Here is a 25,400-nt window from a genome sequence, read left to right on the forward strand (position 1 = left end):
AGTCCCATAAGAGATGTGTCCTCTGCATGACAAAATTGCAGAAAAGGGCCAGCACTTGTGCATCTTCAGTATTAATTAGTTCTGCTGATTCCAACTTTGGGCACTGCTCAATCTTGCAGATGCAAGGTAGTGTGATACAGAAACCTCTAGGTGATTCTGCTTGCAGACATTGATGGTCTGACCAAGTTTATTGGGCCTGTCCCTGCACCTACTAGGCTGGATCTGAGCTGGTGTGTGCAGAGATACCTGTGCTCTGGCCTTGTAGTCCTGCTAAGAGAAGTATGATGTTGTCTGCAGACTGCTAGTGTGTATACATATGAACTAAGTGACAGCAGCAGTAGTTTGGGGATTGCACTGGCAAGGGCTGTTAGTGTAGTGCTTGCACCTGACCTGATGAATCTAACTGGATTGAAGCACCTGAGCTTGTTTTGTTCTGCCACCAGGGCTGCAGGCAATGAAGCTGCTCCATAAAAGGCTATCATCTGCAGCTGCTTTGAAGTACTGTCACAGTAATTTTATCACTGAGGGTGCCAACAGAGCCTAAGTTTTTTATTTTGTAGTTTATTTTTTAGTGGCTGGATGCTTATCTTGAGGAACAAAATGAGAAAACAGTAGGTAAGGGCAAGGTTTGGGCAAAGAGTTCTTTATCTTCTTTATTTTTAACCAAGAAGAATAATCTCTCTGAAGAAATGTATGATAAAACCTGCTAAGGAAAGAACAAAAATTTTATGCTGGTGAAGAGCATTGTTTGAAAGAAAAAAAAATATTAATTATCTTTGTGAGAGATGGACATCAATGAGATGCAAAACCAGTGAGTTTATTGAATTTGTGATTATGCTGTCTCATAGAACTCATAATTGCTGCAAATAATGAGTGCTGGGCATCAAATACATTCATGTTATTAAAAACTTTTGTGCTGATCAGAATAGATCCTGACTCAGAAGTAATCTGGATATGTTAACTTCTAATGCTATACATTGATTCTTCTGATAATATACTTCAAAAGGTGATTCAGAAAGTTGAAGTCTGAAAAGTCAAGGAATGTGAAATGAAGCAGTTGCCTGTTATGTGTTAGTCTGTGAGATGATAGCACTTGATGTTTGAAAAATACTTCCTTGTAGACTTCCAATGAAAAGGAAGTGAAAACTCTGTACTCAGAGTTGAAGCGCTGCAGTGTAATTTGGGCTATGATCCATATGTATTGTTGCGTTGGAGTGAAATAGAGGCACTGAATGTTCTCATTTGAATTCCCTTGAACAGGCAAACGTTTGTCTGAGCAAAGGATGGTATCAGAAAAGAAAGGCAATAAAGCATCAGATCTTTTTCAGCTGAGCCATTATTTTATCTTGTAGATAGTTATCAGAAAGAAGTGAGGTCATACATTAGAAATGCATTTTTTTCTCCTGTTGTTCTACAAGAGATATTAGCAGGTATAAAAGCGAGTTGTTTTTTTTTAATATTTTTATTTTTTTTCCCCCTGTCTCTTTTGGTGGTTATTAGGAGGCATTCATTTTATGGAGGCCTTTTCTTTCTGATACTGTCTTGGGACCTTAATTGTTCTGGTGCAATTCATTTTTTAGGTTTGCATGAATAAAGGATTTAAGGTTTCCTTACTGAGTCCTGCTCTTTCTTGTGCAAAAGCAGCAACTGGTGTTTTGTCTTAGTGATAGCTGCTCTCAGAGCAGTAAGAGGGCTTAGAAAGGACATATCCCCCAAGCTGCTTGCTACTACTGTAAGAGTAAGATGTCTCTGGCCACCTGCATGCCACTAGGCCAGGATTGAGTACTACCCTTGGAAAATCAGACTATTAGTCTCATGGTCTTGGGTAGCTTCTGGGAAAAGTTATGGTTACTCTTCTGGTGTTCTTTAGACTTCATTACTCAGGTTCTGTCAGGGCTCCAAAGTGCTGTTTCTATGGCTGTGTTTGAGGTTGTCACTGTTGGCTGAGTCCTGGTTTAGAGAAGAGCAAGTGTGTCCTGGCCCTGCCTGTGCACCTGCACAGAGATGTCTGTAATCAGTAAGTTGTCAAAAGTGTTCTGAGGTGTCTGTATGAATGGGTATGCATTAAAAAAAATGAGAGATTATCTATGAAGAGGATGATAATTAACTGTAGTATAACAGCACTTACCTGAACAATCTATGTGTATTTTCTAACTTTTTTTTATTAAATATGAAATACAATAATTTATATGAAATAAATTCCATGAACTTTATATCTTTTTTCTTTATGTATTTCATTATTTTCCAACCTATCAGTTATCACTTATCTATACAGAAGGTTGAATAATTAGACCAGAAATCACAAACAGATTGTGGTCCATTTCCTAACAGAAGAGAATGCAGTCCTAAACTTCTGGTATTTTATTTACTGCTGGAGAGATTAACAAAGATGTCCTGGGCTTGATATACAGTGGTAGGCTCTTTGCATTGGCAACAAAGGTTTTTGATATAGATAGTGGCTAGAAGAAAAACCTCTACCTCACCTACCTGTAGCTTCAGATCCCTCCTCAGTCCAGGAGCTTCTCTTCCTCTGCCCTTCTGTGAGCAGGAGTCTGCAGTAATGCACTTGATATGTAAACACAGCCTACCTCGGGGGTAGCAATTCAGGTAGAAGTATCAGGATTTTATTTTTTCCCTCGGGAGGCTGAGCAGCTGAACAGAATGTAGCAAGAAGAGAGCCTTGTGGAGCTCCTTGTGAAGACCAGGTGCAGAATGTGTACTCCACAAGATGCTTTTTTTTGTGCAATGTGTGCTGTGACCCAAATCTCTCTTCCCCTTTTGCCTCTGGGGAAGGAGAGGAGGGGAATACCAACAAAATCAAATACCTTGACATCCTTGTTAGTTCAGTTTTATTTGCTGCTGGGATTCAGCTGCTTGTCTGCAGCATGTGGACTAAAGGAGGAATTAAAGCACTTGAAAAAGCCCAATAAACTTTGAACAGTCTTTTGAAATCAAAACTTACTAAATAGGATTAGGTATAAGAATGGCTGTATAAAACACAGCTCAATGAAGAGAAAATGATCCTCTGTTTACCACAAGTTTCATGATATCTTCAAGAATATATTAATACGAGGCAGCAGTAGTGCTGCTAGGATCCCAAGATGCAGCTGTCAAGTAACATCTGCCAAAAATGGACTTGCTTCATTACCTTCAAACCTCTCTGTTGCTCATTAGGTCCCAACAGATGGGGATTCAGTATTTTGAAGTTAGTCATCCTGTATGAAGTATTTTGTTCATGACACTGATGAACAATTATCTGCTCACACAGTTGGGACTTTTATGCTGTTTATTTCAACTGAGTGCCATTACAGGGCACAGTTTCAACATTCAGTGTAAGAATAGTTGAAATACAAAAGGTCAGGTTATCTGACTACATAAATGAGATTGAAAGTTTTCCGTAGTTTGATGCTAATTTTCCTATAGCAGGATCTATTATTATATCCCTTGTAAGATTTTGCTACGTTTTTATTCTACTATTTCAAGCCTTGAAAAACTACTTACAATTCAAAAATATTGTTCAAACTCATTCAGTATAAGATAAACTGCTGTTCATAATTGTATTTCCATCAGCTGATAAACATTTAATGGTTTGTTAGGAAACTAATTGTCAGTTTAACCAGGAGAGTGGCAATAATAACTCAGTTAAATATCTGTATTGTCACCTGCAGAAGCAGCTGTAAATGTGATTCATTCTAAGTCCTGCATGTTGTCTATTGATACCTATATACAGAATCCCACTGGTACAAATTCCAAAACCCACTGAAATGTTTCTATTTTCTGTTGTTCCCAATCCTTATAAGCAAAATATAACAAAATGTCTCTGGATCATATGAACTGTCCATCTGTGAGATATTGTAATGGTGACTTTATGTAGTATCAGAATTTGAATGCAAGATGTTAAATTGCCAATATTAAGGCAGTAAATGTGGTTAAAAACCTGAATGCTAACTTAAGACTTCTTTCTTTCTCTTTTTTTCCCTTTCACAGTATTCAATTAAAAGATTGCACAGGAAAATCTGTGAGAAATGTGTGTATACAAACACGTGAATGTATATTTGCACATGTATACCCTCACTGGTAAATCATAGTGGAAATTATTAAAAAGAAAGCAATCAAATGTGTTAAAATAATTCCCTTTAAAGTAAGTAACAATCATTTTCCTGACCAAATGCTCTCTTTGCTGAATTCTTAGTAAACTACATTCTTATTGCTTCCAACAGGAAAATGCGTCTAACAAGTCCTCACCCTGAGGTGTGCAAGTCACCATTGGTAGCAGGAGGCAAGCTTTTTCACAATAAACATAGATACGACACAATTGTCAACTTTATTTTGGGAAATATACTGTACCTAATTAACTGCAGCAGCACACTGACATTTTTAAGGTCCTTTCTTGGCCTTCATAAAAGAAGTGGAGGAGGAGGCTGTGCCAAAATCTTTCTTGCTCTTTTATTGCATGATTGAGCAGTGGTGTCATTCGACAGCAGAGGACTTTAGGTACTCATCTTTGCTCTTTTTTTCTGGAGCTTTTCAATTGGCTGGTTAGGAAAAAGTAGGATAAATCTTCTCTCTCAGTATGAAGAGAATTGAAGCCAATTTATGAAAAATGGAATTGAATGACGTCACCATCTTCCTTGAAGAACCTGCACTAAAAAAACCTTGCTTTAAAATTCTAATCTGAAAAAATCTAATCGTCTAAATGGAAGCTAATTCCTTCTCTTTGTGTTTTTATTTTCCCTTCAAACTTTATTTATCAAACTGTGATTCTTTTGGTTTTTAATAACAGGTTTTGAGGCCCAAAGAGAAAAAACAGAATCTCTGTTGAAGATCTTGGAATTAAATAAAGAAGTAAAATACTTATTTTCTTCTTAATAAATAAATAAAGATTTCATTTTCCTTAATGGGTTAAAGGTGAACCCAGGTTTTAAATTTAAAGCATCTAGGAACCACAGAGTATTTGAAGATTAAATCTGTTCAGCAAAATTTTTCCACTACAACCAGATCATTTGTGTATGATTGGTTACAGATATGGCTATGTAGTTGCAAACATTTAGGAACTGTTAAATAAAAAAATAATGGTTTGATCCAAGTCTAAATAGTTTGACCATGAAACATGACAAAAATTCTTCTCTGGTTCAAGCTTTAAAGTAGCTCATAATATTCTATGCCTTTCTTGAAGTTTCAAAGCAAATTTCTTGGTATATAAACTAAAAATAAAAATGATCGGTTGTTATGTAACCTGACTGAGTCAGATTTACCTCTTTTGCATTGGAGGTATTACCTTGGAGTTGAGAAAAGAGCCATGTTGGACAACTCCTAGTAGAACATAATTCTACTAAAAATTGTTATTTACTGAAAATTCCTTCCCTCATCTTTTCAAACACTAAGCAAGGGCTGTGCATAATTGTCAAGTGCAGTTGTCATGGGTGCTGACTGATGAGTTTTTCTGCGTTTTGTATCTAAGTGCTGGAAATGAACCTTTCAATGCTCTTTGGAGTATTATTCTCAGTTGATGGTGTAGCATGTAGCAAAAGCAGGAGGGTGGCAACTCTTCAGCCTTAGTGGTGAATTCTAGAGAATCAGTGCTGTGCAGATTAGACACTGCCTCAGGAGGACAGGACTTAACTTCACCACTAGTACCACTTACAGCTATGCAACTTCATGGATTGCAGTATGTTTTCCATTTATGGCAGTAGAAGTCACAAGGTGACTTCCACAAGCATGAAGAACATCTGTGTTTCCAGGTAAGCAGTGCTGTGGTGTATCAATAAGGTTCATTATTATTATTATTTTTTTCCCCACTAGCATTCTTTATTATTCTGCATACTGAAGGATGGGATCTTGCTGAAAATGCACCAGTGGAAGCCTGACTGCAAGACTGAGGCTGAAGGGGGTAAATCCAATATTTAACAAAAAAAAAATCCAAGTGTTAGTGGAAAGTGTGTGGATTTCAGTGGATGTCTATGCATGACTATGCATTTCCTCATATTTTCTAATGAAGATTAGTGTGTGGGCTCAGCAGTAAAAGGATAGTTTCTAAACAGGAATGGGAAACCTCAACAATCCAGAAGCTTTTAACCTGGGACTGTGAATTTTAAATGCTCACTCTCTTCAGAAATTATTTAAAATGTATTCAGTGCATTTATGCACATCTGAAAACTGACCCTCATGTATAGCAAAAATATCTTGTACAGAAGTCGAACATCAATATTTCAGTGTTTCATTTGCTTTGTTGAGGAACCTCATCTAAAATACAATATCAATTTTGTAGCTCTCAGCTGCCATTTCCCTCAAGTTAGATAAAAGGTAGCTGAGCACTGTAAATTTAAGGCATGGTCTCTGGCAGAAGTGAAGCAGGAAAGCTGTTTTTGTTTCCTACCTTCCTCTGCGTGCCAAAAGTCATTTAAAGCACTTTAAAATTTTGTTAAACATTTAGTTAAATGTTTTTAATCAATTTTTACTATGAGAGGAAGTACATTTTGGTTAAATTGCAGGCTGTGAGATCTGGCAGTTTTACTAGCAGTTTGTGACACTTGCCTTTACTTCTCCCAGGGCTGGATTGTTTCATATATAATTTACTGTGACAAAATACTGGCTCTACACTGTCCATAAATATCAGCCCATTAGCAATGTGTAGCTTTTTAATGGCTGCATAATATTCTTGGACCTGGAGATAAGGGAACAGTAAACAACTTTTTGGTTACAAAAGGAGTGCAGCAGAAGTGTTCTTCCATAAAATCAATTTATTGTAGTTATATGGCTATTTCATGACAACTTCCACCTATGTGCATACAACCATTAATCCTTTTTACCTCAGTCATATTAATATTTTTGAAAGCTTTGGGCTCATCTCATGATGGGCAGAACTTGGCTCTGTATGTTCACTTCATAAAAAAGAGTAAAACGTTGTCCATGTAGTGAGCCCCCTTATGAAACTACAAAGTGCCAGCAGAGAAGTGAATTGAGACAGATTTTGATAAGTACAGATGGTTTCTTCTCATGCATAAAGTACGGTAAAAAAGACCTGCAGCATATGAGTAGGAGGCAGACAAATATGCAGTATTTGAGAAAAGTACATAGCTTATAATAATAAACTTGTGGCTTTCTGCCATGTCTTAGTTCTAGAGCTGCAAGGTTAAAAACAATAAAATTAATATAGCTGGAAGTCAGGTTGATGTAAAGATCATTTCAACTGGGATAGCAGTTAAAAGGAGGAAAAAATAGGTTTTCTTGCCTTTAAAAAGTTATTAGCTATACTCAAAACAAAAGAAGAATAAGTGGAGATAAAAAAGAAAATTTTCATTTATCTCAAGCAAAAGTTACATCAGAAAGAAATGTTTATAAACTGTATTTCTCTATGAAATATCAACTTTGAAATAACTACAAGTGTTGAACCTAGGCTATACACCCAGATCACTAAAAGGGTTATTAATTCAAATACAAAAGCAATATACTTAGTCCGAATAGTGTTTATGTAAACTAGTCCTTTACAATAAAAAACAATCCTATTATTTTATTTTTTAAAAGGAACTTCAAAAGATAAACAATAGGGTAAATAATAGCAAATATTTTGGGTATCCAATATCTCTATACTTATTTGTTGTACCTCTTTGCCCTAGAAACCAGTCCAAGTCTCTGAAGTTCAACTTCCATGCTTTTGAAAACTACTTTATGTGGTCTAGACCTTGTCTACTGGATGCTCACCTAAACTTTTATTTCCTTAGAATTACAGTTGCAGAATGGCTGAGGCTGACAGGTCCTCTGGCCTAATACTGGACCCACGTCCAGGCAGCTGCTGAAGGGGGAGCAGAACCCACACACAGCCTCTGGGCAGCCTGAGAAAATACTCCATCACCCGCACAGTACAGAAGTGCTCCTTGGAGGAAACCTCCTGAGCTCCAGCTTGTGCAAACTGCATCATGTTTGGTGGTGCCCAGTGCCAGGAGAGCACCTGCCTCTGTCTTCAATTGAGCTATTCCTTCAGATATCTATAGACATTAATGAGAACCCTTTGAGCTTCCTCCAGGATGAACAGATCCTCCTCTTACAGGATCTCCGCATAGTCGAGATGCTTCAATACCTTAATCATCATGGTCATCCTTTGTTAGGCTATTTGTAGTATGACCAGGTCTTTCTTGTAATGGGGAACCCAGAAGTGGACCCAGAACTTCAGGTGTAGGCTCATCAGTTCTGAACAGAGGGATAGAGCCACCTTGACTAGCTGGCAATGGTTTGCACAGTGCATCCCAAGATACCATTAGCCTTTTTTACGCTTAGGACAAATTGCTGGCTCTGAAATCCATCAGGACTCCTAGGTCCATTTCTGCAGAGCTGCTTTCCAGTTTCTTGGTGACAAGCATGTACTGGTGCATGAGGGTGTTTTAACTTTTAGTAGTGAATGTTCTGCAAGCTCTTCAGGCAGTCTGTTCCAGAAGAAAATAAATGAATGAAAAATTAAGATTAGGTGGGGTTTCTTATTCTCATTTTCCTGCTGCATTTGGAGATCTCTTTCTTCATGTTGTCTCTCTTTTTTGAGACAGAATTTCATTCTATTTTTTATTATTTTAAATATTTTAAATATTTCTATGTCTATCATCATTTTCCTGAGACTTCTAGTCATATTTTTCCGAGTATTATCTTTTAAGTCATATTTCCTAGATCATAATCCACATAACTTTCTGATCATTTTTCTGTTGTTTTTTTTTCCTCTTGACTTTCTGTTGGACCACAAGTCTAGTTTTATTAAAGAGTTGGTATAGAGTGAAGAATTAACTATATCTTACATCAAACATTCCAGTTTAGAAATTGTGGCATTTATTTTTTTGTTTATTTTAATGATATAAAAACTGGAAGACAGTTTTATCCACTTTTATTTTTTCCTTCTTCCTTCATCTGCTTTCATCTGGTGTGAAGTGTATTTGACTTTAACAAAGCACTATGATTTAGCTCTAGCAGGCAGCTCAGCACTACATAGCCACTCTCTCACTCCTGCACAGCAGGATGGGAGAGAATCAAAATGAGAAAACACATAGGTGGAGAAAAACAGTTTGTGAGGTAAAGCAAAAGCTGCTTGCACGTAAGAAGTAAAACAAGGAATTATACAGTCACAGAATTGCAGGTATTGAAAAGGACCTCAAGAGATTCATAGCGTCCAACCCCTCTACCTAAGCAGGTACCCTACAATATGTTGCACGGGTAGGTGTCCAGAAAAGTCTTGAATATCTCCATGGAAGCAGACTCCTCAACCTCTCTGGGCAGCCTTATCCAGTGCTGTGTCACCCTTACTGTAAATAAGTTCTTCTACGCATTTTATGGAACTTCCTGTGTTCAAGTTTTAGGCCATTGCTCTTTGTCCTATTGCTGAGAAGAGCCTGGCCTTATCCATTTGTCTTCCACTTCCCTTTAGATATTTTAAAGTAGTTATAGGATCCCTTCTCAGTCTTCTTTTCCCCAGGCTGAACAGTCCCAGGTTTCTCAGTCTTTCCTCATGCAGGAGACGTTCCAGGCTCTTTATAATCTTTGTGGCCCTCTGCTGGACTCCTTCAAGGAGATCCTTTTTTTTTTAACTGCGGAGCCTCATTACTCCAGATGTGGCCCCACCAGACATGCTGGCCACGCACTTTTTAATGTGACCAGGGTGCCACTGGCCTACTTGTCTACAAGGGCACAGTACTGGCTCATGTCCAATCTGTTATCCACCAGGACACCTTGGTCCTTCTCTGCAGAGCTCACATTTCTTCATTTCTCTCAGCCATTTCCAAAAAAGCAGGGACAATCATGCATAATGGTTACTTGGGGAGAAAAATCCATTACTCTAAACATACTCCCCTCCCTCTTTTTCTCAGATTTTATTACTGAGCATGACACGTGATGGTACAGGAGAGTCCTTTGGGGTGGTCAGCTGTCCTGGCTGTGTCCTCTCCCAGTTCTTTGTGTAATGTCCTGCTTGAATTTATAGGAGGGAGCGGAGGTTCTTTTAATATCAATATGCCCAGCATGAGATTAAGAAACAACGGATCAAATGTTGGTCCCACCAGTTTATCTTAATTAGGGAAAAGGGTAGGGGAGGATGGACATTACTATGAATTAGGGTAATGGGAAAGGGAAAGAGGGCGATAGAAAAGATAGGAAAGAAGAAGCGAGGAGTCTTTGTAGGCAACAAGAGAGAGATGGTCACCACTGTGGGTCCAGTGTGATTCGTAGTTCAGCCATTGATCTTCAGTAGTGGTGAGTTGTCAGGCATTGTTGTTCTGTTGACGATGCTGACGACCACAGCGATGATGACCCCTTTTCAATGGCTCCAAAGTGGTCAAGTCCGCTGTCTTTGGAGTGACAGCTCAAATCCAAAGTGGTTGAGTCAGCTCTCCTTGGAGTGGCAGCTTCTGGCTTTGGGATCTCAGTGGAAACTCCTTTGTTCCTATCTTCTCGGTCTTGCCAGTAGATAAGAGGGAGCAGGGAGGTGCCCACTTGTATCTTGCCTTCACAGGATACAATGGCACCATCCCCTAGTTTCCCATAGCAAGCTGGAATTATTTGGTCACAGGCCAGATCTGCCAGTAAACAGTCCTGAGCACTATCTTCCGAAGGTAAACAGCTAAAATTGTCCACACAGTGATGTTGATTGCTACACGGCAACACCCATCACTCATCTCCTAGACAAGTCAGTGTTATCACAAGAAATACTTCAGGAAGCAAGCTTTGAGCCAAAAAACGAAGGATTCTCACATGTACCCCCTGCTCCTCACTGGCAGAGCAGTGTGAGAAGCTGAAAAGCCCTTGGTTCTGTGCAACCACTTCTCTGAAACAACTGAAATATTGGTGTATTGTCAACGCTATTTTGATCACAAATCCAAAGTGCAGCACCATTTGAGTATCTGTGAAGAAAATTCAAGCATCTGGGCTAGGTAGATGATGTGGGTATAAATAGAAACATAATCACAATTTTGTGAAATAGGAGGCTACTGAAGGTCATCTGTGCAACTTTCTACCCTATGTAAGAGATTTAGTCCTTAAACAAAAAAATAAAAAAAGCTCTAAAGCATTAGAATACCAGTTAAAATGTATTAACATAACAGTGAGCTGCAAAAGAAAATAAATTGCACTGAGAAATATTTCCAATGCCTTATTTTTTTACAGTATTTTTTTTTCCGAAATTAAAAATGAAGATGTGAGGAGTGCAAGGTACATTTACAATGGTCATTATTCTAGTTTAGTACATCTGTTACTCCATTCTCTAGATTTTGAATCGTGTGATTATTATATTTCAGAGGAACTTAATGAACGAAACTTAATGAACTTAATGGAACTAAAAGCTGCTACTTCTAGTGTTAATGCCATTTTAGTTTAACACCATTAACACTTACCAAGTGAACTTAATATATTTTTTGTCAATTTGAAAACTATGTTAATTATGTACTATATTTTCTCCAGACCATGTGCATAATTTTGTTTATGCTAAGGACAATATGGCATTCAGAGTAGATGCTTTAATCTCTAGTGGCTCCTTTATTTTTCTTTGAAAAATTACCCATGTTTCAACTGATTGTGATGTATTTTAAAAGACCATATAGTGCTTTCTGATCTCTGCTGGATCACAAAGTAAACCCTTGGATGGTCTGTTCCAGCAGAAACATTAATCAAAACAATTTGTCTGAACTGATTCATCAGGGTTGGCAGCTTTCCACAGTATTGACTTTTTTTACAGTTCCAGGTAAGGTAACTTTTTGTTTATTGTGTGTTTATTTCTTATTGAGATATTTTAAAAGTAAATTATCTCTGAGGATGAAAATCAAGATGGTGCAAATAAAGTTTTACAGCACATGTTAATTCTTGGCGGAGTCACTCTAAATCACTTGCCGTAAGAAAATAGTTACTTCACAGTATTCAGCAGTGTGTTTTAACTCAGTCTTTTTTTCTGTATGTTATTTTGTTAACTACATCTTGCATGAAATTCCTTTTCTGTTCTTACTGTGTTAGAGAATTTTAAGTAATTAAATAATGCACAAGTATGTATTTTCAGCAAACTTGTATTTTCAGAATCTGAAAAAACAAGTTTCTAATTATCACTAAACTGAGGAATTGGCTAGTTGTGAAGATATTAGATGGTGTTACTGGAGATGTATGGGAAAGAGACTTATCATTTCTTGGAAGTGGTGCTGGTGAAGGTCTAGTCTTTGCTATCAGCCTGTCAGGCACATCTTTTGTTGAATCCTTTCCCAAGGTTGGGATGAAATAGGGTGGAAACATGTTCTGGCAAAATGGGTTCATGCAATCTAATACCTGCCACTCATAAACTTGGAATAATGGTATGCTGTGTAGTGAGCTAGCTAATTTGTGCTGCATAGATCTTCCATAAATAGAGATGAATCACTTCTCTAATGAGACATACAAGAATCCCTCTGATGAGTTTTGAATAAAAAACAAAAAACAAAAAACTTTTAATTAAGATTTTACTCATAGATTGTGTAAGATTTAACAAAAAAAAAATCACATGTTGAATATATAGAAATTGGTGCAGCTAACTGTTATCTCATAGGAAATAATATTTACTTTGATATTTAAAATTAAAAATGAGACAAAATATTTAAATTTTGTTATGTTGTTAAGATTTTAACACCTAACTTTCCTGCTTGATCTCTTCTGAAGTAATCTTAAAATTAGGTGTGTATTTCATACCAGTAGTCAAAAGCAGACAGTGCTTATGATAAGCAGTATCTTTCAAGCTGAGGGACTTCTTGACTTTTGGTAATTGTGGCTAAGGCTATGTTGGTGCATTATAGTACAGTATAATTTTATAAGTGTGTTATATAACTGTCTTGTATGCTGTAAACTGCGCCTTACCTAATACCAAAATCCTACTATGACAATGAAGGTTTTTAAGAAAGTACTTTAGAGAAGAAATACACAGCCACAGCACAGCAGGACAACCAAAGCTTAAGAAAAAATGTAAAAATGGAGAGAGGGCAATGTGCCTAAAATTAATAGGTAATTTTAACCTGTTCAGAATAGCATTCAATCTATCAAAATCCATTCAAACAATTTTGTAATTCTCTAGGAATGTAAGTCTCTATGAAGATTATCAACTAGTTTTTAGTATAAATTAGACCTATTGCAAAGTGGTTCATTAATATTTAATTTGTATTTATTTATTTATAGAGAAGCTGTTTATAAAAAAATAAAGCCATTGAGTTTTCTAGCTACAGAAGTGAATAAGGTTGTTTCAGCTATCTGTTACAGAGTACTAATTGGATTAGACACTTGTAATTGTCATAAAAACATGTTCAAATTTATTATTTACCACAACTGTCTTCATTAATTATTTCTACTTACAGAGTATTGTGTATTGCTTTGTTAACAGTGCATAACCATAGCAGCCAAGAACTGCCCTTCACAGTTCGTTGCTTAAGACCTTTCTCAATGTGTAGCATTTTTTCAGTAATTGTAAGTCTAATGCCTTTAGAAGTTGCAACCAGAGAAGTTATTGAGATACTGGGGGAATGCTAGGTTGTGAAGCCTCACTTGACCTCCAAACTGCCTGGGGGTGTTGGTGGGGGGCGCAGGTCTGCATTGTGACTTTGGTCCGATCTGTGGTAGCAATGCTCAGTAGTATGCTAGTATGCTCAATATTGCACTCAAAATGGTTAGGCTTTCAAATCACATGTTGGCTGTGTGAGAAAGATCATACTTTCAGTGGATGTATGTAACAAGTTATAAGGGTGTAGTACTGCTAGGAATCTCTCCAGAAGTTTCCAGGTTCTTGCCTGCATTGGAAAAGAAAAGTCCCAGGAGTTGTTCTTGTGATAACAGCCTGCTGTAGATTGTTAATCTTTTTATTTGAAAAATAAAATAAAAAATAATTAGAAACAGAAGATGTCAAAATAGTACTCAGAAATTCACTCAAATACTCTTGCTTTTCAACTTCCTCGTGAAACTGTAAACATTTTCAGTGAAAGTAGACTCTTTGCAAGGATAGCAAAAACAAAACAAAACAAAGAAAAAAAACATTGAAACAACAACAAGAAGAAAAAACAACTTAACAAACCAAACGACAATTTTATTTTTCCACTGTGGAAAAAAATCCAGTTTTGTGATAAGACCATTAAAGGTATTTTAATGTTTCACTAAATAATTGCACACACTTTTTTTTTTTTTTTTTTTTGCTGTCACCATATTTCTTTTTCATTTTCCTTCTCACATACTTATTAGCTACAGACAGTAAAGTGTGTACTTCTTTTTTTCTATATGGGAATGCTTTGTTCTGACATATGAGTAATTTCTCTATCCTATTTTATGTTTTATTGATCCCTGCCTTCATTCTACTTTACCTTCTCTAACCTTATTGCTGCTTCTGAGGTCCTAAACGTGTCAGTCTGGACTCCAAAGGCTCATTATTCTTCCATGCTATAAACACATCTAGAATTTAGCCATAGCCCCTATTTAACTTTATGTGAGTGCTTTTAGTTCAAGAATACAAGCATGAAAAGTAAATGATACTTTCCAAAACTGTGTAAGCCCACAAATGGCTCAATGTAGATGCTTAGAATAAACTAAACTAATAATTGGAAAAAATATCTCGTACAAGCACAGACAACATCTTCATTGCAGTTTACAACTAGCAAACAGAATACAAAATAAATTAAATTAATTGATTTCCAACTATGCCTTCAAATATGATATAATAGAAGAGTGTGAGTCTGTGTGCATGTAATCCAGTAAAAAAAAATACGGGAAAAGAAGTGCACCAAAGGCAGAGCAGAGGGCTGGTACTGAAATTCTGCCTCTGTCAAAGCCTGTAGGAATGTTACCTTTGATTTTATCCAGGCCACTACTTCACTGCATTTCTTTAGTCTTCCTTCAACACTTCTAAGAATCAATCAACAAATATCATAGAGCATGAAAAGGAAAATATGTATGGGCTTGATGCTGGCAGGATATGAATCAGGGCTGTTTCTCGCACATTCTGATAGTACTGACTTGATGGGAAGAACCTTTCTACTGCCAAATACACTAAAATGTATGGAAAATACAAATCTCTTTTAAACATTTTTCACTAACTTTGAGAATTCATGTAGGTTGGTAGAGAGCATTAATGAGGTTATGTATTGTATCTGCCTTTCCTAGGAGAGCTAATAACTTCCCTCTCTAATGTTAAGGTTAGAGAAAGTTTTGCTGTGACTATAAATTAATACAAGCAGGATGTCTCCTTTTTAATTAGATCAGGTGGGTTAGGGTTCCAAAGATACCAACTGTGGGCCAAAATTACACGAGCTGTTTTCTGGTGGCAAACAATTCCTATTTTCATGACATCTCCTGAAGGATATGAGCACAAGTATCTGTTACCCAAAATCACACTGGCTGGTGATTCTGACCCTTGTACCTCATACTATGACTCAGATCAGTTCTCCAGTTGTGAAGCCGTGTGCTGTCCACCTTCCTGTAGTAATATAAAATGTGACAAGCAAGAAGAAATCTTTATAAACATTTTATGTGCTACAGCTAGCATGTTAAAATTAGATTGTGCCCTCCTGTCCTGCTGTGTTCCATTCAGATGAGTACTGCTGGATGATAAGGCAGTCCTCAGTAGTGTGGCAGTGATCCTGCTACCTGAGTCCACGGATTTAGGGAACAGAGTGATGAAAAGTATTCTTAAATGTGTAGACATTTACAATTTACGTTTACATATAGATATTTACAGAAAGAAACAATGTGTTTCTTTCTAGAAGCTGAGTGAGAAGCTGTCCTGATGTGTTCTGGAAGGTTTCTTCCTCATCTGAGTCTCTGTGAGAGCACTTACTATGCTATAAGAAACAGAACACAGTCAAGGATGAATATTTCCACAAAGTTGATTTGTGTTACATATCCCTCAGGCATTTTCTTAAATCCTTGTTGTTGTTACTTTGATATTTACAACCCCAGTTCCTCTGCCTCAAAACTAATTATTTTGCTTGTTTGTGATAAATACTTCTACCCTTATGCTAAAACTGTGCATAACAGTAACTCAACATCCTAATGCTCAAAAGCTGAATGGAAAAATCAATGCTTTCGTTAATTACACAAATATGTGCCATTAAATATCTTTATTACCACGCTTTTCTGTGCATTCTTAATTAGGTGTACAGCCTTAAGTTCTATCTAAAAATATGTTAAACTACAAGTGGTTACTGAGAAATTAAATACTGGTGATGGCCATTTTGAATATGATGCCAGTATTACCACGCTCTTTCATTTTCAAACAAAAACTAATCTCTGAAAGAAACAGAATATTTTCTAAAGAACTTACTTTTCAGTTTGTTGTTTTCACTGGGCAGTTATGACTGTATTCGCTGTGATGCAACATGGTGGTGCTCCTGACAAAAAGGAGAAAACATAGTGATTATGTAAGGTTTACTGCTTAAAATGATGATGTAAAATTACTACTAATATTCTAGTAAATTTTTAGTGTCAAAGAAGCCTTTTAAAATCAAATTTTTTTACGTAACATTTCTTAAGGGGATGAAAAGATAAGTTCTGTTATTTTCTCATTATTCTTCTGATCTCCTCAAAATGGAATTAAATTGGGAAGTGCACAGAATCCACAAGTCCTGTAGTGGCCTGACTCCAGTAATGGGGAAATCTGTCCTGGCTGTCAAGATGCTAAAATATTAGCATGAATAGTCACACTAAATGCCATTAAAAAGATTTCTTATAAAATATAAACTGCAAAGTATAGCTATCAAATCTTTTCTATCTGTTAAATATTTTAAAGACATACTGTTTACATCACATTAGAGCAAACCAACTGCATGTCTCATTCGATGTAAGTACTTTGTTTTCAGCATATTGTGGTGTCATATCTATTGCTTTGAAAAATTGATGCTTGTTTTTACATAATTCATAGTATCATGCCTGCTCAGATGAGTGAAAAACGTTTAATATATTCATGGTGCTACTTCTGTAACATTTTCAAGGTCAGACATTTAGTTGATGCTTGATTCTAATTCTACCAATGCCAGTATGTTCATTTTTGAAAAGGGAAATGACAAAGAATATTTTTTTAAGTGACTTTTTATGTCTGAAATGTATACAGAAAACATGCTGGAGGCCTTACACCCCCTGATTTATGTTGACTTTTTTACATGATGAGAATTTATAATCTGTATCTTATCTTGGAGAAGGAGCATAATTAATGAGAATTTTCAAAGCTATGGTCAAAAGATCCAAAGTCTTGCGAAGAATAATACTGTATTCAAGTTTGCTTTTGCTTTTACTGTTTGTCTCTGGGGTGAGGAGATGTGAGGAGGCCGATTTTGTGTATGTCCAACTTCCCCACATCCTTTGGATGCTGGTTTAAGAAATCTCTACTCTATGATCAGACTGCTGGTCTCACATAAATGAAGAGTATCTAGGATAACAGCAATCCCCCAAGCTTCCATACCTGTGGGTGACTGGTTTTTCTTAATTGTTCTCACTGGCACTCCAACTCCTTACTATGGATGGATGGGATATGCCATCCCCCATGCTATGAGCTGAGAAATGTCTACCTTCATCCAGGTGTTCTTCATTAATCTCTTTTCTCTGCTATAAGTGTAACAAGTGTAGAGCTGGGAAATGCTGAAAACTCATGTTTATCAGGGAATTCAACTGATTTTCAAGTATGGAAGAGAGTAAAATTGTATGGGAATTTGATTAACATGATGCACGATGCCTCTGAGATGGTTATAGAAACTTATTTGTGGAGATTGTTATGCAAGTATGGAATTCCTCAGTTGTAAGAAATGAGCTAGAGCTACTCGAGCTACTCTAATAGAAGTTGCAAATCTTAAGAAAGTCACTTGGCAGACCATATCTGTATTTAGAAATAATAGAAGTAAGTCTGCAAAATGTATCCCTTGGCATATTTTTTCTTTTATATCCTTGGTTAAACTTCAAGTGTACTTGGGAAAAGTTTCCCAAATGTACTTTTCTGTTAACTTAACCCTTGTTAACACAAACTTGGTCTCCACGCTCAGAGCTGGGAGTAAAATTAAAGCAGTAACTTATTCTGTTTATTCAAGTGTGTTGAAATAGGACAATGCTGGAAAGGTGATCTGCACTGCCAATGTTGGACAGATGGTCTGTCTCCTGGGAGGTCTGTGTCCCTAAGCCATACAGGAGAATCTGAAAACTTAAATGAAGTTAACTTTCTTAAAAAAAAAAAAGCTAAAAACAAACCCTGCATTTGTCTTTTCTTGCCACATGCTTTGGAGTTCTACCTTCAGACAGAAAAAATTACATACGAGTACAGATTTGTTTGCTTTGCTTTGCTTTGCAGTGACTTAAACCATATCTTTTATGTACTGTTATCTCTAAGAACCTAGGGAAAGAAAACTTAAAGTAGATCATAAGAAATAGAGATCAAATAAAAACTGAAATATTGTGGCTCCCATCCTCCTGTCTGCAGGTAATACTGGCTTTAACTAAACCATTCCAAGCAAATATATGCCAAATGTCTTTATTTAAAAACCTCCAGTGACGAATTTTCTTCTATTAATTACCTTTCAGAATGTTATTTTTTAGTTTTTTTTATTGATTAATGTCTAGCTAAAAATGCTTCTGTCAGAAATTATACCTGTTACCTACTGATGCACCCATAGCAGAAGTGCAACTTAATTTACTTGTTTCAGCTCCATGTTTTTCAAAGTTAGTGTCTCCTTTCAGCCTAGACACTTGAAATGCCTGCTCATGGATTGTGTTCTTGAAATCTGACCCTTCTTATTATGACCTCTCTTGGTGTCCAGATTGGATGGGGCCCTGGGCAGCCTGGTCTAGTATTAAATGTGGAGGTTGGTGGTCCTGCATGTGGGAGTAGGGGTTGGAGATTCATGATCCTTGAGGTCCCTTCCAACCCCGGCCATTCTGTGATTCTTACTGCCTCTTTGAGATCTTGCTCTACTACTTACCAGCTTATTAAGAACTGTGCCTTAATACAGTAGTACTCCAGGGAGTTTTAACCTAAGAACCATCCACAGAAGGCCTTTCTTCAGTGTGTTTTTTTGCGATAGGAAGGACAACAGTAACTAAGATCTTTCCTGACTGTACTCTTTAAAATAGTTTTCTCACAGATAATTCTTTCGTGTATATTTCAGCAATCAAAATGGCCCAGGAACAATTCCAGTGGGAATGGAGTGAGCATTAAGCCACTCACTTTTGAATGCTAAGGAAGCTCATAACTATAGATACAAGATGCTCCAGAACATTTTGTTGAAGTGTTTGGGAATGTTTCCAGGATCACTTAATTTACAAGTATGATTGTTATGACTGCCATTGAAAAAATGCTCTTAGAAGTAACAACATATATTCTGTTTTCACTGAAGCTTTCTGGTTTCTTTTCAGAGAGTTTTGTGGTGAAAAACCACTTGACAGATTACTTACTGGGGAAAAAATAAGTGTAGATAAGCACTTTTTAAATGTCTAATACTCAAAGACAAGTATTCAATTGTGTTCAACTTACTTGACTTACTTACTTACTTGGGATTCATGTTTTCTTAGTTTTAATACTGTGGTGGAAAGAAAAAAAGGTTTTCCAACACTTTTTTTTTTTTTTTTTTTTTTTTTGTGAGAGGGAAAGGAGAGTCAGGGAGGGACATTTCACATCCTAGAATGGCCAAAGTGGAGGATAAATTGAAGCACAAGCCTCTATTTCTAAATAATTATTTGTAACCTGATGAGTATCTGATTTTCAAAATGTAAGGGCCAAAAGTATTTTGGGTTAGCTTATATGTAATATCTTTCAAATACTTGCTCAAGAGAGATGTTTTAATATTTTCATTTTCAAATACATGCAGAAGTTTAGAGAGGAAAAAAATTCCTTTCTCTCCACTGTCCTTATCTTTGAATGCTTCTCTTACTGGAAGAAGATAAAAATTTATACTCAAAACATTAAACACCTTTGTTCTTTGGATGAATAGCTATAGCTTCAAATCAGAGTGGCTCAGTTTTACTTTGGATATGTATTACATATCATGTACATGTACATATATCATATGGATATGTATATATTTTGATAGATTTTGTCTCCTGATATGCATTTATATTCTACAGATTTGTAGAACTCCAGTTTTGAATTTTGAAGCTTGAATGACACAAGACTGGAATTCTTTGTGCAAAGAAACAAGAGGCAGTTGTCACCAGATCTTGAAGAGGATAGTTATGATATTTGAGGTTACTATTAAAGTCCAGACTTTTATGTTTTTTTTTTTTTTTTTTTAAGAGTACCTTGTTTACGTATGTGAAAAAACTAAGACTTTTGAACTTGAAAGGCATGACAGATCACAAGCACATAGAATAAATACAGAGTTCATTTATTTTCAAAATAATTGTTTTAAAGTGGCTTCAGGAGTTTGAGGATTTGGCTAATGGGTTTTTTTTGTTTGTTTTTTTAATGCTGAAGATAAGGAATATGAAAAATAAAGAATATGATTAATAACATAATCAAGTATTCTGTAAAAATGAAAAAGCATACAGTGAATATATCATTGCGCTTCTTCAGTAAGTGATAACAGGACAGTTATTATGTTATTATGTCTTCACTGTGTGCTGTGTCCGGATCTAAGGTGAAGGTTGAAAGCATTCAGCCATCAAACTTGATAATGAAATCCAGTCCTCAGGGAACTCTTATTCAAGCAGAAGTGATTTTATTAGAGTGTGTGTAAGGGCAAATGAGAAATGATGCAACACCTAGAGCAATACATGACAGTGAGATTTTCTGGTCTGCATGAATCATATTGCTCTGATCAGATCTATGCTGTAATGCATTTTCACTACTTTTCATTGGAAACAACTGCAACTTTTGAAATGAAGGGTTGCCCTTCCTGTAGAATATGAAATAGTACAAGTCTCAGTGGCCTAGTCGAGGGAGACTGGGGACGGAACTAGCTACCATGGTTTGGTCTCCATCAGCAGGTGGATACTGCTCAGTCCTGGAAGGCGACACTTCGGGGATGTGCCTATTTTCTTTTGTTTTCTTTAAATTAATGCTTACAGAATTTGTCTAGCGTGCACTTTTCCATATTCTCTTCCAGAATCGTCAAATGAACATGCTTATCACTGATCTGTGGGCTGTTATGAAATAGGTCTCTACAGGTAGCATAGCTCCTTTGTATAAGTGGGTTGTAAACACAAGGAAAATGTAGTTGGTACTCTGAGGTGTCCAAGAACTGAACAACTGATTGTCCTGTGCAGTGACTGACTTTGACTCTCTATTACTAAAGATTTGTTCTGATGGAAAGAATCAAACAGCACGTGGGTGAATTCAGACCAATAAATAAAAATTAAAAAGTAATAATCTAGATATCCATATGTTCTAGTATAGTTTTACCAATCAGTGTCCAGAATCTGTTTGGCACTTTACTTCTGATCATAGTTATCAAAGTAACAGAGCAGTTATAACAACATTGGTACTCTCTGGTCATCCTTAACAGATGCCATCCAAGTATTTTCTTTCTCTGACTTTCTTAGCTTAGCTACTGATGCTGTTGTGCTTCTAGCACAACTCTAAACTAGAGTCCTGTCTCACTGTTACTCTTTGGAGAAGAAATTTCTAGAACAGATGCAATCCCTACTCTTTTGGTCTCTGGAGAGTCTGTTCTGCCTGAGTTGAAAGTTAATGTGCTGACATAGGGGCATTGTTAGGACATGGCTTGAACTGGTGACTGAGCACCTGGCTGTGGTTGGCCCAGGGAGCACAGGCAGATTGTTTGCACCTGTGCTCCTCATGTGACCACAAAGGAATAGACCCAGGGTGAAACTACACTGGGCTCGCATAAAGGCCAGCCACGGAAGGGAAAGCATCTCTTGGACTTATGCTACTTCCTGAGAGGAAGTGCTGCATAGCTAGAGAGCTCCTTCATTGGCTCAGTGAGTTCAGCTGTTCTTTCTGTATATGACTATTGACCTACCTGTGAATACTTTGCCTGGTATTGCTAAGAACCTGTCAGAAGGAATTTTGATTCTTTGTGAGCAGAACAGCTGATGTGCCAAGAGAAGGGAATAAGTCTCATCTTGTTCATTTATAGTCATTCTAGAATCTATATATGTTTCTGGTTATATACAGAATAAGTGGTGTTATGAAGTCTTCAGAGAGCAAGAGGCAATAGCTGTTTTCTATTCTTTGTACACAGGGTATTTTCATTTTCATATTTTTTCTCCTTACTAGTTTGCTTAGAAATTTTTGACGAATTTCAAGTCCTTTTTCATGATGTATAATCAAGAAGTGAGTTTATGAGAACGGTTTGGGTTTGTTGTTCTGTTATTCAGGTTGTGATTAGCAAGCTTGCACAGGTGAGGCTTTGCTTTTTCAGCTGTGTTTGGAAGAAATTTAGAGTAACTTTCCACGTAGACTCTTTTCTGAAGTTGTCAGTTGTTAGCAAGATAAGTTGGCCTATTCAGTCTCAGGCTTCGGTGAAAGCAAACAAGATATAGCAAATATTGACTTACCACATGTCATCTCAGTAAAGTAAATGTCTGTGTTCTCTTCTTATGTGTGGCATAGGATACACTGAAAAAAAAACCAAAACATTCCAGAACTTCTTGATGCTACCTGGTGCGTTGTGTTCTGAACTATTTAAACTTTGATAAGAAGTTCACTAGATTAGTAAGTTGTTTTTTGTTGCAGTTGTGTATTTTGTTTTTTAGTTGCATCTCTTTATCTGAACTGTGAATACACAAATACCAGCCTGAACCATTTGACTTGACTTAGAACCTTGAGCTAAACTCATTTAGATAATAAGGATAAATTTGAGATTTTTTTTTTTAGATTCATCTTTTCACATCAATCAAATGTCATGATGATGATTAATGCTATTAAGAAGTGTGTATTTGGTTTGCAGACTACATACTATATGTATTTTAGCAGTATACAAAAGGTATAAATATAAAAAAAAAAGAGACAAGTTTGTATGTTTATGTGAGTTTATTTCTATATAATAAGTAGATCAGAGTGAGAACTAATCATGTTAACTGAGAATAATTCATCAATTTTTTTATTATTGCAAAGTACCTCTAAAATGTTAGTGCAATTTCCCAGCTCCTTTGGGAAATGAGTCAACAATAGCATTAATATTCTTGTTGAAATAAATAGAACATGTGTTTCATGAAGCAACATGGAATTCTTGTAAGTGCAAATTTTAAGTATATAGCATATCCAATCTGGTCTCAGAGTCCAGTTGGATTTAACTTATGTATTTTTCTGAACTAAGTTAGTGTAGTTTTCCAAGTTAGTATTGTTATATAGTATTATAATGCTAATAATTACGTAATAATATTGTAGTATTAAGCAAATATTGTTAAAATATTAATAGATAATCTCTTAGTACAGTAAGGTGACTGCATAGTGTAAAGAAGTAACAGTGAAGGTCATGCAGTTTTTGAGGAGAGTCCACACGTGTATAGTTTCAATTGTCTTACCACAGAATTGTGTGCAGCCGGGTCTGTTCTGCGTGGAGTGCTCTCCCAGTGGTCTTGGAGCAGGTCCCAAAGGTCATGGCATCATCTGGAACTGGCTGCCTCCCTGAAATCTTGTCTGGATCTTCTCCTGTTCTGCTCCTGGGGAGGCTGTAGCACAGTAGTTATGTTTAAGGGAAAGGATGGGTTTAACTTTGAAATGATAAATATGTTCTTGATCCTATCCTAGTTTCCAATTATGCTCATGCTGCAAAATCATTGCTTTCAGAGGGAAGGCACTGACTGAGAAGACTCGCGTTTCCCACATGAAATGGGAACTAAGACTAGGGGCTCCACTAGCTTCTCCTGCTATTTACTGTGTTAGATATTTACAGTATTTTATCCCTTGATATTTCACAGGTAGCTAGCTCAAATGAAGTTGCTTTTGTTTAAAATTTGTAGCATTGATATCTGACAAGAAATGGGCACTTCAGTTCCTTTCCTTCTTTCTTGATTGCTGCAGGAAATTTACTGTTTCCCTGTCAGGCGGCACAGAGAGAGTGCAATTCCCACTGCTGCATTCATCTGCATTCATCACAAGCATTCATGCATATCTCTAAGCACCACTGATGAATTACATAAGGGTACAGTGTAATTTCATAACAGTTTATTATATACCATATGGAATTTTCTAATGGCTATAGGATGAAAAGTAGCCAAGAAGGATATCCAGATCCTAATCTCGTCTTTACTAGACATAAAAGCTGTTTGACATATTGGCTCTCTTTCTGATTTAGAATTGGAAATGAGGAGGCCTTTCCTTTGTCATCGGCTCATATAAGCACTGCAAGGTATTGTGTAAAGTTGAGATTGTAGTGGGAACTGTTCAAAGACCTGGAATGACTACCGAAATAATTATTGTTGGTTGTGTAAAAATATACTTTGTACAGCTTCAAAAATGTAACGAAGCTGCTGAACTTTTAAAATTCTGCTATGTCTGTAATTCCTTTCCTTTGTAGCTGGATAAAAAAAAAAGGAAAGAAACAGTTACAGTAAGTACTGTAGTTTTTATTCTTTCAACAGAAGGATGGGATTATTTCAACTTTTGTATTAAAAAACCCTCACACATTAAATGAATGGCATTAAAGTGACATATTAATAACTTGGAGCTAGCAATTTCATTTCCTAGTGCCTACTTTGAGTCCTCATGGTCTAATACATCTTAACTTCAAAGCAGTTTCTTCAGGATACAGGAATGGAGTTGGAGTGTGATTTCAACAATAACAATTGCTTCTGACTTTGATAATTGCTTATACATGCAAGGACAGTTCTGCCTGTCTCTCTTTTTTTTTTTTTTTTTTTTTTTTTAATTCCCTCCTGCCCCTCTGCTTTTTGAAAAGCTTTACAGTTGAACAGATTGCATGGACTGATTTTATGGATGGTGATGTGTGAAAATAAACACTGTTACAACATTTGATCAAAATATTTCTGTTTCTCAATGTAACATACAGGATAAAGGATGAGTGCAAATTCTGCTCCAAGTGATAACAGTTTTAATTAAAAACAGTGTTAAACTCATCTCATGAAGAAAGGGGCTAACGTTTTTATAAACAGGTCTTATTAGCGTATTCCTCTTACCTGAAATAAGAGTGGCTTTTATTCACCATGCCCCTTACCTCTTCTGTTTAACTTTGCAGTTACAGCCTGATTCATTTGATTTGATTGCTGCTGTAATGTGCACCGTGTGTTGCCTTTGCTTGGGGTGCCAGTTGCTTTAGTGAGATTAAGATCCCAGGAAGATGCTCAATGCTACTGCAAGGCTAAGAGATCATGTGTGGGCACCAGAGAGCATAGAATCCATGGCAGGTATGTGAAATCTCAGCTCTAGAAGAGAGAAGTAAATGACTGCCCCCAGGATCTGTGTAGTTTCTTTCTAAGCCAGCCTAGGAGAATTCCTAATACTTTTAAAACAAATTTGTGCACCTTTCAGGTAATACATCAGGAAG

At 36.6% G+C, this 25,400-nt stretch overlaps 1 long non-coding RNA gene across 1 annotated transcript; it reads left to right on the forward strand.

Moving 5' to 3' along the window:
- The first annotated feature begins 508 nt into the window (after positions 1-508).
- On the forward strand, positions 509-9,715 carry LOC125691325 (uncharacterized). The gene is made up of 3 exons (XR_007376091.1): positions 509-615; positions 5,803-5,890; positions 7,722-9,715. It is a non-coding gene; the product is annotated as an uncharacterized LOC125691325 (long non-coding RNA).
- Positions 9,716-25,400: the final 15,685 nt, after the last annotated feature.

The sequence above is a fragment of the Lagopus muta genome, chromosome 3 (assembly GCF_023343835.1).
Source record: "Lagopus muta isolate bLagMut1 chromosome 3, bLagMut1 primary, whole genome shotgun sequence".
Lineage (NCBI taxonomy): Eukaryota > Metazoa > Chordata > Aves > Galliformes > Phasianidae > Lagopus > Lagopus muta.